The sequence below is a fragment of the Lycorma delicatula genome, chromosome 8 (assembly GCF_047948215.1).
Source record: "Lycorma delicatula isolate Av1 chromosome 8, ASM4794821v1, whole genome shotgun sequence".
NCBI lineage: Eukaryota > Metazoa > Arthropoda > Insecta > Hemiptera > Fulgoridae > Lycorma > Lycorma delicatula.
Genome location: NC_134462.1, coordinates 21,759,106 through 21,777,018, shown reverse-complemented (window position 1 = coordinate 21,777,018; position 17,913 = coordinate 21,759,106). Strand labels below are relative to the sequence as shown.

The 17,913-nt window shown below is 29.3% G+C and overlaps 1 protein-coding gene across 1 annotated transcript in view; it reads left to right on the top strand.

Moving 5' to 3' along the window:
• Positions 1–5,422: 5,422 nt before the first annotated feature.
• The window catches only part of Trhn (tryptophan hydroxylase), a 76,045-nt gene continuing 63,554 nt past the window's right edge, over positions 5,423–17,913 (top strand). Inside the window, exon 1 of the mRNA XM_075373209.1 lies at positions 5,423–5,507. The gene's annotated coding sequence lies outside the window, so the exon portion shown is untranslated. The remainder of the gene's footprint in view (positions 5,508–17,913) is intronic.

Here is a 17,913-nt window from a genome sequence, read left to right as displayed (position 1 = left end):
GATTTTTCATGTCCTTAAAATCATCTTCACATGTTGCGAAAGTAGTCCACTTTCACGTGTTAAATAATTACAATAACTGTAATCTTAAAAAAAAAAATTGATGGTTTTATGTAAAAAGCTTCTTACACTTCAAAAATCACAGCATTTCTATAAAACTTTAATGATATTGCAGAAAAAAGTGTGGTCTAGTGAATCAAAAAGATTAAATATTTTTATTTCTATTCATTTTTCCTTGAGTTTATATTAACGAAATACTGGTAACAAAATAGTCATTCTTCTTTTTCCATGCCATTGTTGCCAAACATGTTCCATGCCAAACTAAAGATGATTAAAAAAAAATTCCTAGTAAGCTTAGTATTAGATAATTGTTATTTTTGAGGATAATCCACCAATTTTAGGAGTATTTATATCTATCTATCTTTGTCAGATGTCACCTGAAACCTTTTTTGGCTTTGCGTTTAAATTATATCTGCTACTTTTTAATTTTTTTCTTTTTTAGATAATTCATAATATAAAGAAATTAAAAGGTGCATCAAAGCAGATAAACGACTAAAATTTAAGTTAAAAAGAATAATTGATAATGTATTTCCCTTTTTAATTCGGTCAATAATGCAGTCGGCTTTTAATTAAGAAGATCTTTGGTTTAATTCCCAACAAACGTCTTCATTTTTTCCATTATTTTATTGTCATCATTTCCGTAAAAATATAAGAAATTATTTATAACTGTATTATTCCTGTTGATAATAAATGTTTTAAAATAATTTATTAATTTTTAAGTTAATTAATATTTAAATAAATATGAAGGATTTTTTTTCATTTAGTGTTTTTAACATAAGATTTATGGAAAAAAAACGATACTAATGAAGAATTAATTAGAAATAACTTATCAGCTACTGAATTTCTAATGTAAATATAGATTCTGCTATTAAATGGTAAGGATATTGAACTCCTCTTGAAAATGGAGGAAGGATGAAACTTAATATGATTTCAAATTTAATCTTCGAAAGACGAAAATTTAACAGAAGATAAAATAAGATAAATTATTACCTCAAGCAAGGGAGAGATATAAATGTTAGTTCATTAAATCAATGTCAGAAGAAGTATATTATTTATGAATAAAACAAAAAACCAACGAAGAAAAATCTTCTTTTTTTATTTTATCCTTTAGTTCATTCTTATGTTCTTATTGATCGATAAATGTTATTTGTAAAGTAGATCAGAATTGTAGAGGTGGCTACTGTAATGTGCTGATTCTGTTTAGAAGTGAACAGAAAAAAAATTCTACACCAATCTCATCACAAGAAAAGTGATATAAATTCACCAACGAGGGAATCTGAAAATAATTTTTGATTAAAGTATTGTAATATTTAGGTAATAATAGAATAATATGTATTATTTCTTAAATATAATTTATTTAACATTAAAAAAAAAACAGTTATAAACGTTGATATCAGGATCGAACTCAGAAACTTTTACTACCTACTCGGTTGAAAAGGTGAACAATTTGTTTTTTCTTCTTTTTTGTAGATAATATACCGGTTATAAGTTAATCACTTAATATATAAATAAAATTACAAATTTTCTTTGTATAAAGAAAAAAATAATAAATGAAATAATTTAAAAAAAAGATTTTGTAATCATTATTTAAAAGCAGCTATTTTTACCAGGATCGTTCAATGAAATAGTTAAAGAGAAAAATGAGTCCTGAAAAATGATTATTTATTCAATTACAATGAAAAAATCCCTTTCGGCATACCGGAAGGCGGAGATAGATTTTACCGGTGCTAAGTAGGGGATAAAAAAAATTTTCATCTTAAAGTTAAGAAAAACTTCACATTTACTTAATATGACAATGGCTTCATGTGAAAAAAGTTTCACATGTTTAGCATACGACAAGAACCATCTTAAAATTCCAGCAAAATTTTGGTCAGCCCTTGCCGTAAGGGTTGATCATATCAAAAATAGTTTCAAATGTTTTAAGTAATGTTTAGAGGACTAACGACCATCTTAAACCGATTCAATACTGTGCCTTTTAATGTAGATATGGTTTTTTTGTCTTCAAAACCCCATTTTTTCACCCCCTGGGCCAACGATTGGTGATATAAAAAATCGTTATTTAGATAAGTTTTAGGCCCTTGTCCATAGAATAGTAAGAACTTTATACGAATTCGATATTTTACTTAATAAGAAAGTTATAGCGATATTTATTTATTTATTTTTTTTTTGAAAACGCCAACCATTTCCACCCCCACGGTTCGATTTTGGCCGTTAACGAACTCGACTGATATTTTGGATCGATTTATTTCTAGGGAACAATTTGAAAGTGACTGGCGCAAAATTACGGTAGTAATCGTGTCTGCAAGAAAGTGAAATATATATATATATATATTTAAGCTGACGGTGGTTTTGGGGTCTGGAGGATGTGAAACGCGAAGATATTACGTAGCTTTCTTACGAAATCTACTTAAAAGTTACTTTTCAATATAATCCCCGGGTACATTTAGAAACTTGTCCCATCTTTCTATGAGCTTTTTTATTCCAACAGTAAAAATTTGTTTTCCCGGTGCCTTGAATGCGGTCCTTCTTGGACCGCATTCTTGTATATTCACTGTTGCCGAAGTCGGTGTCTCATAAAAACTCTTCGAGTGAGCCGAACAAAAAATCAGTCTGACGATGAGAGATCGCGTATGTAAGGTAGATGTAGCGAAAACTTCCGACCCGACATTTGAAGTGCCACTTTGAGCGGTATATATTAACAGCTCTCCCGTGCTTTTGAACGGATGGGGACTAGCGTTACCGTGCACGAAGAATTTAATGTAGTATAATTAGTATATTATTGTGTATCAATCAGAATAAAATACTCTTTAATTATTTTCTACAAACCTTAAAATTTAATGAAATTGATATTATTACGGATATTTGTATGTAATTTAATGTTTAAATGAAGTAATACACTTTACGAAAACTTTTACGCATAAAAGTTTAAATTGTCATAATGATACTTCTGGTTGTTTTTGAAGAGAAATAAGTACTCCATATCATTATTACTAACTAAAGTATTAATTAGTTCCCTGCTGCGTACTTCATGGAGCCAAACATTCTGTTACATATCGATATAACCAGCCCACCGTAATTCTTTATTTTTCTGTTTAGCCTCCGGAACCACCGTAAGGTGAATCCTTTAGAAGATGAATGAGGATGATATGTATGTAAATGAAGTGTACAGTCTTGAAATGTAAGTCTTGTCCAGTCTCAGGTCGACCATTCTTGAGATGTGTGGTTCAACGAGGAAAAGTTAATATATCGTTTTCAGTTATAGATCTCCTAAAATCTCAGTATCCCGAAATAAGAATTCCAAAGCCCCAAACCTAAAATCGAAAAAAATTCATACAGCTTGTGAAACTTTGGAAACAACATCTTTCGTAAATTGGTTAATACGACTTTCAAGAATAGTATTATTATTTTTTATTTGTTGGACAAAACTGGTTGAACCGTAAAACTAGAAATTACAATTGATTACGCATAAAATATATTCCGTTTTACGTATGTTATCCTGGTAGTGAGATTTCAATGTATCATAATTTTAGACTTTAAATTAAAAAAAAAAATTACGTATATTTAAGAACAGAGTTTTTTTACCTATCGTAACTACAGAATTGTATTGCCCGTCATCCCAACTACTAGTTTTTAAGAATTTAAATTCTTTTCCGATAGGGTTTCAGCAATGCAGCCATTTAAAAAACAAAATAAGTTTCCTACTAAGCACAAAGTAACAGCAACCCTCTTTGTGCTGAGTTTCCTACTCAGCACAAAGTAACAACAACCCTCAACAAAGTATACAATATAGATCAGACTTCGTGTTAGTATGCGTTTTTACTATGTAATATGTGAAATAATAATATACTTTTTTTTTTTGTAATAGACGATCGAGATTCCCGACAGTTTTAATTATAATTTCTTATTTCCTTAACAATTCTTTTTACTTCCTTGTTCGAAATAAAGGAAGTACTGTGATCGCGAAACATTTCGGTTTTCAGATTTCAACGGAAATATCCATTTTGACCATCCCTGATTCCATTTTGACTAGTTTCGGCGTGACGTTTGTACGTACATACATACGTACATAAGTATAGTATGTATGTATAACTCGAAAACGATTAGCCGTAGGATGTTGAAATTTTGGATTTAGGACTGTTGTAACATCTAGTTGTACACCTCCCCTTTTGATTGCAATCGACTGAACCAAAAGTGTCCAAAAAAGACAAAAAAAAAATTGGGTTTTGGACATTTTCTTAACTGCAATAAGCCCTCATTGAGAGCTTTTTAAGATATATGATAAGTGTTACTTATTTACTTTGGTTTCAGAGTTATAGCCAAATAAAATTTTCATTAATAAAATATTTGGATCTTATAAGGGGAAGGCGCATCGGTTCGAATCAGACTTCATCTCCTTTTTTTTCTTTTTTTTTTTAATTTAAATATATTAATTTATTAATAATTATTAACATCTGTAAAAAAATTACTATAAATAATAATAATAATAAAAGAAAAAAATGAAAAAATAACAGAAGTTATTATGAAGTAAAATTTTATATACTTTTCATTAAAAAAAAAAAAATGTGTAATTTCATAGGCTTACAAGGAAGTCATGTGGTGTCCACATCAGATTTTTCTGATAGTTTACTTACAAAGTTATGGATCGTTGAAAAGTAGAAAATACGCTGTATTTAATAAGTAATTTTCCATTATTTCTAAATGTTTTCTTCAAATAGATAAAAAATTTATCGAAAGCATTGTAACAAATAAAAATTTATTAACAGTTAAGCTTTTAAAGTTAAACTTATTAGCAAATAACAATAAGTTTAAATAAAGTAAAAAATATATACATTTTTTCAACCAAGCCTTTTGTAAAATGTAATGTTTTAAACATCAGTTTTCTCCCGTAATGCATACTACAGTAATAGCTCTGAATAAATTAATTATTTTTAGTAGCACATTGATGAAAAAAAGTAGAAACATAGTAAATGCACTTAACATATAATATTGGCAATAAATGGTCAGAGGATAACAAAACATGACATTTTTATTAATGATTAACATTGATCTTTATTAAAATAACGATTTAAAAAACTCAAGAAATTTGTTCTGGATAAATAAATTCTAAATGACATTCGTTTAAGTTAAACGGTAAACATAATTTATCTACAGAATATAACATATATACAAGTGTGCGCGCGTAACTGAAGGGGGTAAGATATACAGTTCGAATTGGTTACCATATATTAGTTTTAGTAAAACAAAGAGAAAATCGCCCAGTGGAAAAATTCATGACGTCACTAAAATGAACCAATAGGGAACAAGCTTTTCACCACCTCATGATCTATTTAACCACCCACTAAAACACCCTACCGTTATACCAACCCGCAATCAGTTCTCTGCAAAAGGCACTCGGCACAGTAGACCCGTTTGGAACGTAACTCATCGTTTTGAAAGCTTCTGATTTACATGTAAGTTAGAGTATTTGATATTAAACTTATCACATTTAGTACTTAAAAGTTTCTGAATAATTTTTAATAACATAACATACAAATAGAAATGAAAGTTAAAAAAATATATGAATCAATCAATTAATTAACGTTTAACATTTGTAAGGCGTTAAAATTTATTTTTAAATGGTGGTTTGAATTTAATGGTACAATAATTTAAATAAAATATTATGAAAAATAATTATTGTATTTTGAGTTTATTTAAAGGAAGCAGACTTAATACTTTTCAAAATTAATTTGTAATATTTTAAAAATAGATACATTTTTATTAGTGTATGACAAATTTTATATCTAATTTATAACTTTTTTCATCAAAAAATAAATTTATAATTTAATTTAGCAAAATTTTGCTTTTTACTTCCTTGTACGAAGTAAAGGAAGTAAAGTTTCAGCATGACGTCTGTACGTACGTACGTATTTATCTCGCATAACTCAAACACAATTAGTCGTAGAATGTTGAAATTTTAGATTTAGGACTGTTGTAACATCTAGTTGTGCACCTCCCTTTTTGATTGCAATTGACAGAACCAAAAGGGTCCAAAAAAGCCCAAAATAAAAAAAATTGGGTTTTGGACGTTTTCTTAACTGCAGTAATAGGCCCACATTGAGAGTGTTTCAACGATACATGATAAGTGGTATTTATTCTTATTTGTTCCAGAGTTATAGTCAAATAAAATTTTAATTAATGAGATATTTGATTCTTACAAGGGAATGGCACATTAGTTCAAATCCGACTTCATCTTCTTTTTTTTAATTTTTTTTTTTTTAATTCAAATATATTGATTTATTAATAGTTATTAACCTCCGATTGTAGAAATATGTTTAAAATAAATAATAATTCAATAATAATAATATAAAAAATATCAGAAGTTATTAATGAAATAAAGTTTTATGTACTTTTCATTTAAAAAATATATATATATGTAATTTAATAGGCGTACAAGGAAGTCATGTGGAGTCCACATCAGACTTTTTTTCTTAATTGTAATAAAATATTGAATCATTAAAATATTTTTTTCCGTACATGTTTGTTGGAATACCAACAAGGAGTTAAAACCAAAGGTTTTAACTCCTATAAGAAAGCGAGACTAATACAAAAAAATACAATTTTAGCCAATAGTACGCAGTAACAAGGTATAAAGGTAGCACCACACCCATCTGTAATAAAGAAAAGTTTATTTCATATATTATGAATAAATATATTATTCTGATTGGTATTATATATAAAATCACGTCAACAATGATAAGGTATGCTACTCCAATTACAAAAACGTAATTTGCTCCATTTCTTGATTTGTCCTTGAGACAAATTTATTTTTAATACGTCATAGGGTTTTTAAGTTTTTAATGACTTTGCAATAAATATCTATTGCATAAATTACGTAATATAATTGCGAAAAATATCAAAATTTTCAATTAAAAAATTTAGGTACGATTTGACTAATCTGTACAAATGATGTTTTTACCTTAAAAATTATACAGTATTAAAATTATAATTGAGAAAAAAGAAACAAAATTCTTAGTAAATCATTTTGGGTCCCGGTCGATTCCCTTGACCAAAAGATTCGTTTTTACCATCAAATTATACGGCATTTAGAGTATAATTGCTTAAAAAAAAATAACATTTTTAATAAAAGATCTGGATTTCATACTTGACATCTAAATCCGGGTGCCATGGACTTTTGAACAAAATTAAAAAAAAGGGAGGGGTATTTTTCATAATTTTGAATTTTTTACTTTTTGTTTAGCGGTAATTGAAAAAGTCTTTAGAAAGTATTTATAAAGTTATTTAAAATTCCAAATTCTAAGTCGATCGGATTTAGGAACTCATAAACGAGGATATTCAATATTAAACAGTTTTCTCTCACATCTTGAAAATCCTTGGACCGAAAAAATTGACAATTTGGCACAAATATTTGATTATTTATATCCCAGATTTTTTATGCCGATCTACATGGCAGAGAGGTAGCGTCTCAGCCTTTCATCCAGAAGTATAGGATTTGAATCCCGGTCAGGCATGGCAATTTTTCATATGCTAAAAATTTCCAACGGGCTAATGGCTAAAGCAGTTGATGCCCGTAAAACTGAAAAAAAAAGAAATATACATATATACTCGTATATTTCAGCTTCAGTCTGATTTTCAACCGTCGGTGAAAGGAGTATCACAGTACCCATTTTTACTTATTTATTTATTTATTATTTTTTTTGTTAACTAATTTTTTTTAACTTCATTGAATAACATAGCACCAAATTGCATCATCTTATTGAAATAAATAATTACTCCTAAAAATAAAATTTTAAGCCCCAAAAAACGAGGACCCTGAACACTTGAATTTTAATTTTCAAGACTGAAAATCCTCCGTCTGTATCAAATATTAATGTAGCAGACACGAGAACTTTTTAATAAAGGATGTCTCACGGGATCCGGACTTAAGAATTTTCAAACTTTTTAAAATGTTTTATAATTTTTAATATTTTATCTGTTTTTAAAATATTTATTAGCAACAGCTATTTGGTTGTTGTATGAGGAGCTAGCGGAAGGAATCAGGAGCACGAGAAGCAAAGATGCAAGGGGTCAAATGGGACCCCAAAAATGTTCTTACTAAACGTTTTGATTTTTTTTTACTAATTATACTCTTAAGACAGAATAATTTTGAAGATAAGAGTTATCTTATCGGTCGAGGGGATCGAGTGGGAAAAAATCTTTTTACTTAGGTTTTTGATTTTTTTGCGATTGCGGATCAAATCTTTTTCCAGGACCGGTCAGCCAAACGAATAAAAACAATATTTTCGCTATTAATAATAATAATAATAATAATAATAATAATAGGTCAAAAATCAGATATATATAATGGAATTTGTTTAAAAACCATTAATATTATAATTAAATTAATATAATTTGTATCCCTTATCTTTATTGTGCGATATACCAAGCCTTCTTTTCTGTTCTATTGTAAAAAATAAAATAAAATAATTATTTCATTAAATGATTATTATTAATGATAAATAATGAATGGCGAATTAATGATTATTATTATTATTATTATAACCATTAATAACTTACACTTAATAATAATACTCATAATTTTTATTTATTTCATTTGATGTAATAAAATTATTAACGTCATGGCTCTAAAATATCTATACTATTACATAAAGAGGAAGAGGGTTTTTTGTTCGGAATAAACGAAAAAATTACCCGATCTATCGCTTATATATTTACCCATGTTTCTTGGTGTAACTGAGAAGGTTTTTGAATGTACTTCATCTCGAAAATATATATATATTGATTTTTAATTCTTTTTGAAACCCTGTTATTTTTTTAATTTTTCGGTAACAAATGTAGAAAATCAGTTTGATTTTTGGTGAGTGTCATGTCAATAAATCAATTTCTAGAATTTTGAAATTCGACCTTGAAAGGGGATCAACAAAGATAAAAAGGTTTTGAACAATGATTTTAAATATTTTCCAATCCCGACTATGATAAACGAGACATTCAGTAGATTTGGGATTGCAGATACTCTTTAGACAGACTGCCAACTAACTGTACACCACATCCTTGTGGATTGTATCTGTTATGCGGCATTGAGTCGGAAGTTTAAAATAGGGGAAAATTTCCGAAATATCCTAGGAAATAATTAGACGATGTTATCGAATGTTTTACGATTTCCGTTTATATTCAAATATTTGAGTTTTCTGTAGTATGTTTCAGCTATTTATGCCGTTTGGCGTATGGCAGATGGTAAATTTATTATTTTAATTTACATTATTAATGTAATATTTCATGTGGTTTTATTTAAATTTTAGCATACATCTCAGGCGTTTTCCATTTATGCTGTGTTTTCAACATTTTATGTTACTGGGTTTTAGTTTTTAATTTTTAATATTTATTCATTTACTATATAAAAATATCGTGTCCGGGCGCTGATAACGACACTTCGTTGTACGCCCAAGAAACAAGGATCTTTATTTTCATCAGCAGAACATATCCTGAAAGTCTGGTACATTATTTGTGAATTATTCCTCATATATAACGATGTAATTACAAATTAAAAATAAAATATCATCCGCTATATAAAAAAATTCAAGATAAATAAAATACCCTAAAAAAAATCTGATGTGGACACCACATGACTTCCTTGTACGCCTATTAAATTACATACACACATTTTTAAAAGTACATTGAATGTTATTTCACTAATAACTTCTGATTTTTTCATATATAATTTTTTTATTGTTATTATTGAATTATTATTTATGGTATTTTTAAAAATATATAATCAGAGGTTAATAATTAGTAATAAATCAATATTTTTAAATTAAAAAAAATTTAAAAAAGGAGACGAAGCCTGATTCGAACCGATGTGCTTTCCCCTTCTAAGATCCAAATATTTCATTAATTAAAATTTAATTTGGCTATAGCTCTGGAACCAATGAAAGTAAGTATCACTTATGATATATTGTTGAAACGCTATCAATGAGGGCTTATTACTGCAGGTAAGAAAGTCCAAAATCAAATTTTTTTTTTGATTTTGGTCTTCTTTGGACACTTGTGGTTCAGTCGATTGCAATAAAAAGGAGAGGTGCACAACTAGATGTTAAAATAGTCCTAAATCCAAAATTTCAACATCCTACGGCTAATCGTTTTTGAGTGATGCAAGATACATACGTACATACATACATATGTACGTACAGACGTCACGTCGAAACTGGTCAAAATGGATTCAGGGATACTGAAAATGGATATTTCCGTTGAAATCTGAAAACCGAATTTTTTCGTGATTACAATACTTTCTTTAGTTCGTACATGGAAGTAAAAAAAATCTAATCCTCTACAAAATGGTTTAGAAAATTACAAAATTTTATGGTAAATGACTCTATGCTGAGCAGTCCAAGTAGGAAGCAAAAGCTTAACATACAACGTAGTAAATTTCACCTAAACACACCATTATTAACTTTCTGCCATTTCCTTCTGTTCTTTATGAATAGTATTGAATGTACTTTGCATAATGAAAGTAAATTAACCATGTCAGGACAAGTATGTTTATTTTTAAAACAAAGTGCAATCTGTATATAACTATTACGTGCGAATTCAACGGTTTTTTTTGTTTTTTTTTTTTAATTGGCTCTGATTATTAAATCATTAAAAATCGATTGTTTATTACTGATGGAAAAATAATAAAATCTATAAAAACACGATTGCCGAAAAAAGACATTGTTAACAAATATTGCTCTTTTTGTACTGGTTTGGTTCATCGTGATTTTTTTTAATCCAGTTTAAATTTTGAAAATCGGAAGATTGGTTGCGAAGATATAACAACATTTCCGAATAACCGTAATCTGTTAGATCGATAGTGTACCTGATGCATACAAAAGTTAGCCTCTAACCTACATAAATACTCCGTTTGAATTTTGAAAATCGGACGATTGTTTGCAGAGATATTATAAGAGCACCCCATTGCACCTCCGAAACAGCGCCTCAGGGGCAGTCCGTTTTTTATCAATTGATGGAGATGATTGGTCTAGCTTCGTACGAGGTGCTCGTATCACTTCACCACTCTAGTTTCACACGCAGTCCTCCACGGAAACAGAGATTTTTTTAATTTATTTAATATTGAGTTAATGTGAATTTAATTTTATTATTTTTGTATTATTATTCATACGATTCATTAGAGTCATTATTGTTCAAACCCAGCTCAAACAGTGATAGAGGCTCACAGTTCATTAATTCAAGTCATTTAAGGATTACAACTCAAGGTCATACATTTAAATCGGTTCAGTCGTTGAGCAGCTACGATGGAACATACATACTTACACACTGACAAACATAAATACATACAGACAAACATACACCCTAAATTCAAAAATGAATATACCCTGAATGATCACCACACTCTCTTTTAAAAAGAGGGTGTGGTGATCATTCAAATGCAGTGTTTTGTAGTATACATTATACTATAAGTATACATTATATTATAAGGCTTTTTCCCTCAATCATAGCAAAGTTCTATTATTATTTATTATTTTTTAATACAGGTATTTTTTTTTGTATTGTTTGGTAAATATTTATTTTTTGGTTACTATTTAGGCTGATTCTAAGTAATTTTTTTTTAACAAATCAAAACGATATTTTTAACAATCAAAGCACGCATCTAGTTGAAGATGTTTTAAAAAAAATTCCCCTACCTTGAAACGGTCTATTTTTGGGTATGGTATCACCACACCCCTAAACATCAAGGGAGCTCATAGAAGAGTAACTCAAAAATTATAAATTGAAAAAATTGGAATGTGACACACCATATTAGACGGCAATGAAAAACAAAAACTTTGATTTGAATAAAACATTGAACTACGATAACCAAAATGCCGGCCATTTAATAATTTTCTCAGATAATTTAAAAAATGACCTACAATACATCCCCTAGCAGCGATCTCACATCGAAAAATAATTCGATTTGAAGTAGAGGCATTTGCAAAATTTTTTTTTTTAGTGTTTCATTGTTGAGCGTAAACCAGTTTTAAAACTAGCTGTGAAAAATATTAAATGACCGCCATTTTTGTTAGAATTGTCGTAATTAGAAGTTTTTACATTTAAATTTCTGATATTCAATGCCTTTGATGTCACAATCTTGCTTATTCCAGCCATAAGTTTCAGTTGCTTCCTCTGGTAGTTACGAGCATTTGCTAAATTTAATTTAACTATATTTATTACTTAAGAAGTAATTTAAGGGTTGCCATATTTAACGAACATCTCTTTAAGAGAATGTAGGAAAAATAAAAAAATATTAATAAGAGTATTAACATGTAGAGTGCAGTACGGTATATCACAGTTTTATTGCAGCATAGTCGTATAGCTTAGAGAAGCAATACTTTTTTTTAATAAATTATTTTAATTTTATTCAATACCATTAACAGTTACATACTTGTAAAGAATAAGCAAACTTCATAACAGACTATTCTATATACGAATATCAACAAGTTATATCGGTTTAATAAAATATAAATTATTTTATTAATAAAATATTAAACTATTTCTTAATACATTAACCACATTATACATTCACACACATTCACCACATTATACAGATTAGATAAAAATTACATACCGTAGCCTACAAATAAATATTTTAATAAAAACAAAATATGAATACGGATTTTCCTTGCCGGCAATATAAAGGGAAAAGTATGATGATCGTGTCAAAAACATCGAAGCTATCGGGATTTATTTTGCAAATCTTTACATTTTAGGGTCCAACTAGTTCATCTTTCTCTTTTTTTGTTTAGACTCCGTAATACCGTAAGGTATTACTTCAGAGGATGATATGTATGAATGTAAGTGTAGTCTTGTTCAGTCACAGGTCGACCATTCCTAGTTCACCTGGCTGGTCTAGTGATTAACTCGTCAACGCAGATCAGCTGATTTCGAAGTCGAGAGTTCTAAGGTTCAAATCCTAGTAAAGGCAGTTACTTTTATACGGATTTGAATACTATATCGAGGATACCGGTGTTTTTTGGTGTTTGGGTTTCAATTAACCACAAGTCTCGGGAGTGGTCGACCTGAGACTGCACAAGATTACACTTCATTTAGATTCACACATATCACCCTCATTAATCCTCTGAAGTAATACCTTACGGTGGTTCCGGAGGCTAAACAGAAAAGAGAGAGAGAGAGAGAGGTCAACCATTCCTGAGATGTGTGGTTAATTAAAACCAACAACCAAAAAACACCGGTATCCTTGATCTAGTAATCAAATTCGCATAAAAATAACGCCTTTATTAGGATTTGAACCTTAGAACTTTCTACTTCGAAATCAACTGCTTTGTGATGCGAGTTCACCACTAGACTAACCCGGTGGGTTAACTAGTTCATCTAACACCGTTTCTCAATTGAGGGTGGGTGGTTCGCGGTGATATGATTGGGGGTTCGCGAAAATAGCCTAAAACTTTACACGTAAACAATAATGAAATCGTTTTATGATAAAGAAAAATATTATAAATCTACTACTTACGTCTTATAAGTGCTCATGTAAAGAAAATAAATTAAGGATATAGTTGCATTTATTTTTCATTTAAAAGTTTTTCCATACGTGAACCTATGTTAGAAACACACAAAAGCAATTTGTTTTCAAGTGATAAAAGACAATTCCTGTATTTAGTTTTAGCGCAACCGTAGAGGTAAAACCCTTTTCACATAGGCAAGACGTGGCGAAAGAGATTAATATTTTCAATCCTTCTGTGAATAAATTTCCATTTTCGTTCGACAAACAAGCCAAAATGTTTATAATTATCAGATGTGAATTGTAGTTGTAACGTTTTATCGGTAGACATTACAGCGAGCTGGTAGTGAATCTCAATTGGTAACTTAGCAGCTGCAACAACGTTTTCACTAAATGGATTCAATACTCATCCTCTTTGAGAAATCATTTTTATCTTCCGCGAAATACTCCACCAACTGAATTTTTAGCTCAAGAAAATCTTCATATTATCCAAACTGTGGTGAATAATAGTGTCTTCTAAATTTGTTAAGCTTAACCTGTATAGCGGTCGGCCAAAATTTCGGGTATAGGGATTTTTGCAAACATCGACATTTCAGGATCCAGTTAATCCAAATAACACAAAATTATAGAAATTTCCAAAAGATGTATGTACGTGTGTGTTAGCCTATATTTTTCTTAATATCTTTGGACTGACTGCATAAAAAGTTTTCGAAAATGGTCCAAAAAATGTTTGTATATGGGGTATTGATGGGATTAAATTTTGAACAAAATTGACAAAGGGAAATGAGGTAGTTTTAGCGGTTTTTAATATTTTACCTTTTGTGTAGCGGTCATAAAAATTTCAGCTTTAGCATGATGAAAGTTCTTCAGTTATTTAAAATTCCAAAATTTTAAGTCATCGGATTTAGTGATGTGGAATATTCAACATTATTTTTAAACAGTTTTTTCTCATATCTCAAAAGTCTGTTGATAAAAAAACACTGAAATTTATTAAAAATATTCGACTATATACATCCCAGCTTTGGCCTGACTTTCGATAATATCATCAGGGTACCCATACATTTTTTATTAACGCATAATTTTTTTTTAACCTTGTTGAATAACATAGCATAAAATCGGACTGATTTATTAAAGTAATAATTTCTCCAATAAATAAAGTTTAAAGACCCCCAAAAAACAAAGAAGCTGAATGGTATTCATACTTAAAATATCAATTTTTTTTGACGTGAAGTCTTATAAATCGATGAACGCCGGCAGCACGCACGAAAAAGCATGACTCATTGTCCCGTTCCGCCTGAGCCGAGCATACGAGCGAGAGCGCGGCACGAGCAAGAGAGAGGTACGATCGGCCTAAGCGTTCGGTTTGTGCCGCATCTATCTCTCTTCCACTAGATTTATTGTCATTGATTTGATTTCAGTTTATTTCTATAATTAATTATTCATGATTATATTTAAACAAATTATTTAAGTTAAACTTGCAAAAACTATAAATAATATTTAAAAATTGAATATTAATGTTTTTTAACCAGAATTTCGATTTAATTAACTCGAGTTTCAAAAATATTTAGAAGTTTTAATGACAAGTTGAACCGCCTAACCGTCGTACAATGGAATATACTATCATGTCAAGCAGGTTTTGGCGGGCTTTTCAAAAACAGCAATTTCATGAATTTGATTTATGACTTCAATTTTTTAAACTATAATTTTCATGTTTGAAAATCTGACTGTGTCCAGTATTAATGCGGATGACATGGAAAATTTAAAAAAATGGATGTTCCATAGGACCTGACTTAAGAATTAATATTAATTTTTTTTAATATATGATACTATATCTGTTTTTCAGGTTACACATGTTATTAAAAATGTTATACGCGGTAGCTAATAAACAAAGATATCAAACGGAACCCACATTTTTTTATTAAAAATTCTGATAACTCTTTTTTTGCAGTTATACTCTAAATAGTTTTAATGATAAAAACGTCAGTTGATTGAGGGAGTCGACTCGGATCCAACATTTTTTACCGAGTTTTGATTTTTTCTCAGTTATACTCGTAGTTTTAATATTGAAAAAGTTTTTAAATAAAAACGTCATTTGACTCAAATTTGTTTTACTGAACTTTTTGACCAATCAGTCAAACCGGTAAAACACGATTTTTGGATCGTTTACAATGTTAATTTAAAATTAAATAAATTTTACTTAATTTTTATTGTATTATTTTCATTTGAAAAATCTGTTGAACATATCAGAGAGTGCCGGGAATGTTCTGTAATATTATGCCGTTTCTTCTAATACAACCTTTTTAATGTATGGCAACCACCCTTTTTTCAACAGTTTAACAAAGAAGAATAAAATTTAGCAAATGCTTTTATCCTGACTATTTTTTGGTATAAGACAACTTCACCTTCAAAGTTCCCAAAGAGAATAACTCAAAAATTTTTAATTGGAAAGAGTAGGAGGGTAGTGAAATATCATTTTAAAGAGCATTAAAAAATTAAAGTTTTTACTTAAAAAATATTGGGCCTGAACAAAATGGTAATTTAATATTTTTTATTGCTAGTTACAAAAGTTGCCTATACTACACTCCAACACTAGTTGGAGTCTTACACTGACGTTGTGCTTTTAAGCCGTTTAAAATGATTCGTCACAATACGATCCTGTTAATTTAAAATGTTTGTGTTATCCGAATGGTTGCTCCCTTAATGCTTGTTTGAAGGTTTTGTGTCTCATACCAAAAAATAGATCGTTTTGAATTCGAAATAGGAGCATCTGCTAAATTTGCTTTTCTATATTTAACTGTTTATAAGTTATTTTAAGGATTCCCACGAACTTTGTATATATAATTTATATCCAGGCTTTACTCATCACAAATAAACCATGGGGGTACAATATACATTATTTTACATTTTAAACACCCTATATATACAAAGTGTATATAAATATAATATATATATATACATTTATTATACACGCTGTATGTATATGTATAGCTGTATATATATACAGACTGTATCACGAAGTTCTCCTGGGACTTTCATAACCTATTCTACACGTGAAAATAATGGAAAAAGTTCATATAAATTATATGTCCTAAAATGCTTCGTTTGCGAGTTACGGCTAATGAAAGATTTCGCTCGGATTCAGCTACCTCGGTGAAATGAGGTCGTATTCAATTTTTAAGACGTTAATTAAGGGTTAGAATTAGTGATTACTTATGTTTTTGACACAAAAACTGAATAGAATAGGTCGCAGAAACACATCTGCAGTAGGTTTTAAGAAATCTGAGATGAAAACCAATAAATTGGGGTAAAAAAACCCTGTTTTTTATGTTTGACATTCGATAATGTTGAATTGGTAATAAATACATAAAAATCATGAAAAAAACTCGTAGACAATTTAATTTTCAATAAAATGATTAATCATAAAGCGCTCGCGTCTTGAAGAGTTTCACAAGCGCTCGCGTGGAGGCATTTGGCCGCCCACTAATTCCTGCTTATATTTCACGTTTTACAAATTTTTTTCAACATCAAAAACGGAAGTTTAAATAAAAATTTATATTTTCACATATTTAAAAACAAACCTTTTATAAAAATAAATGAATGACATTTGTTTTCAAGTGTGATAAATTAAAAATCCTACATACACGATGGCAAGATATGAAAGATTAAAAATTTTCAATAAATGAGAAAAAATGTAAATATAGTAAAACAATAAGAAATAAAGCAATGCAGTTAAACTATTTACTAAAAAAACAAAGTTTTTAAAGTTTCTTGCACCGAAGTAAGCCATCACTGTCCTTCATCTTTATTTACAATTTGAGCAAGTAATTTGTTGCTAAGAATGTTTTTTACATACACATCTTGGCAAATAAGATAAGCTAATTTACTTGCGGTGATTTTTTTCGGTCCATATATACAACTACGAATTACTACTCGTAATTAGTCGGATATTTGATACTAACGATTGTGCTGGTTGTAATCCGTACTTTTATAAGAAAACCTGAAGATCTTTTTGATAATTATTCTGCCCTTTCTTGCACGTTACATTCGATTATTTTTTTTATCTTCAATATGAATGTGTATTTTCTTCTTAGAGATTTTTGATCGGGGTTGTTAGCATGAAAAATTTTCATCGAATTTATTCCGGCGATATCTATTAAGCGGAAAAATTTAGCCATTGGCCACCGCTTAGTTCTTCTAGAAGTCGAAATTCTTGAACACATTCGATCGACAGTGACCACACCCGCTTTTGTAAAATTATAATCTGTTACATGCAACGGCTTTCTAGCTATCTACTCATCGACTTCATCAGCATCATGCATTGTTAACAAAATCATCACAACCTTTTTTTTTTTCTAAGAGAGAACCAAAGT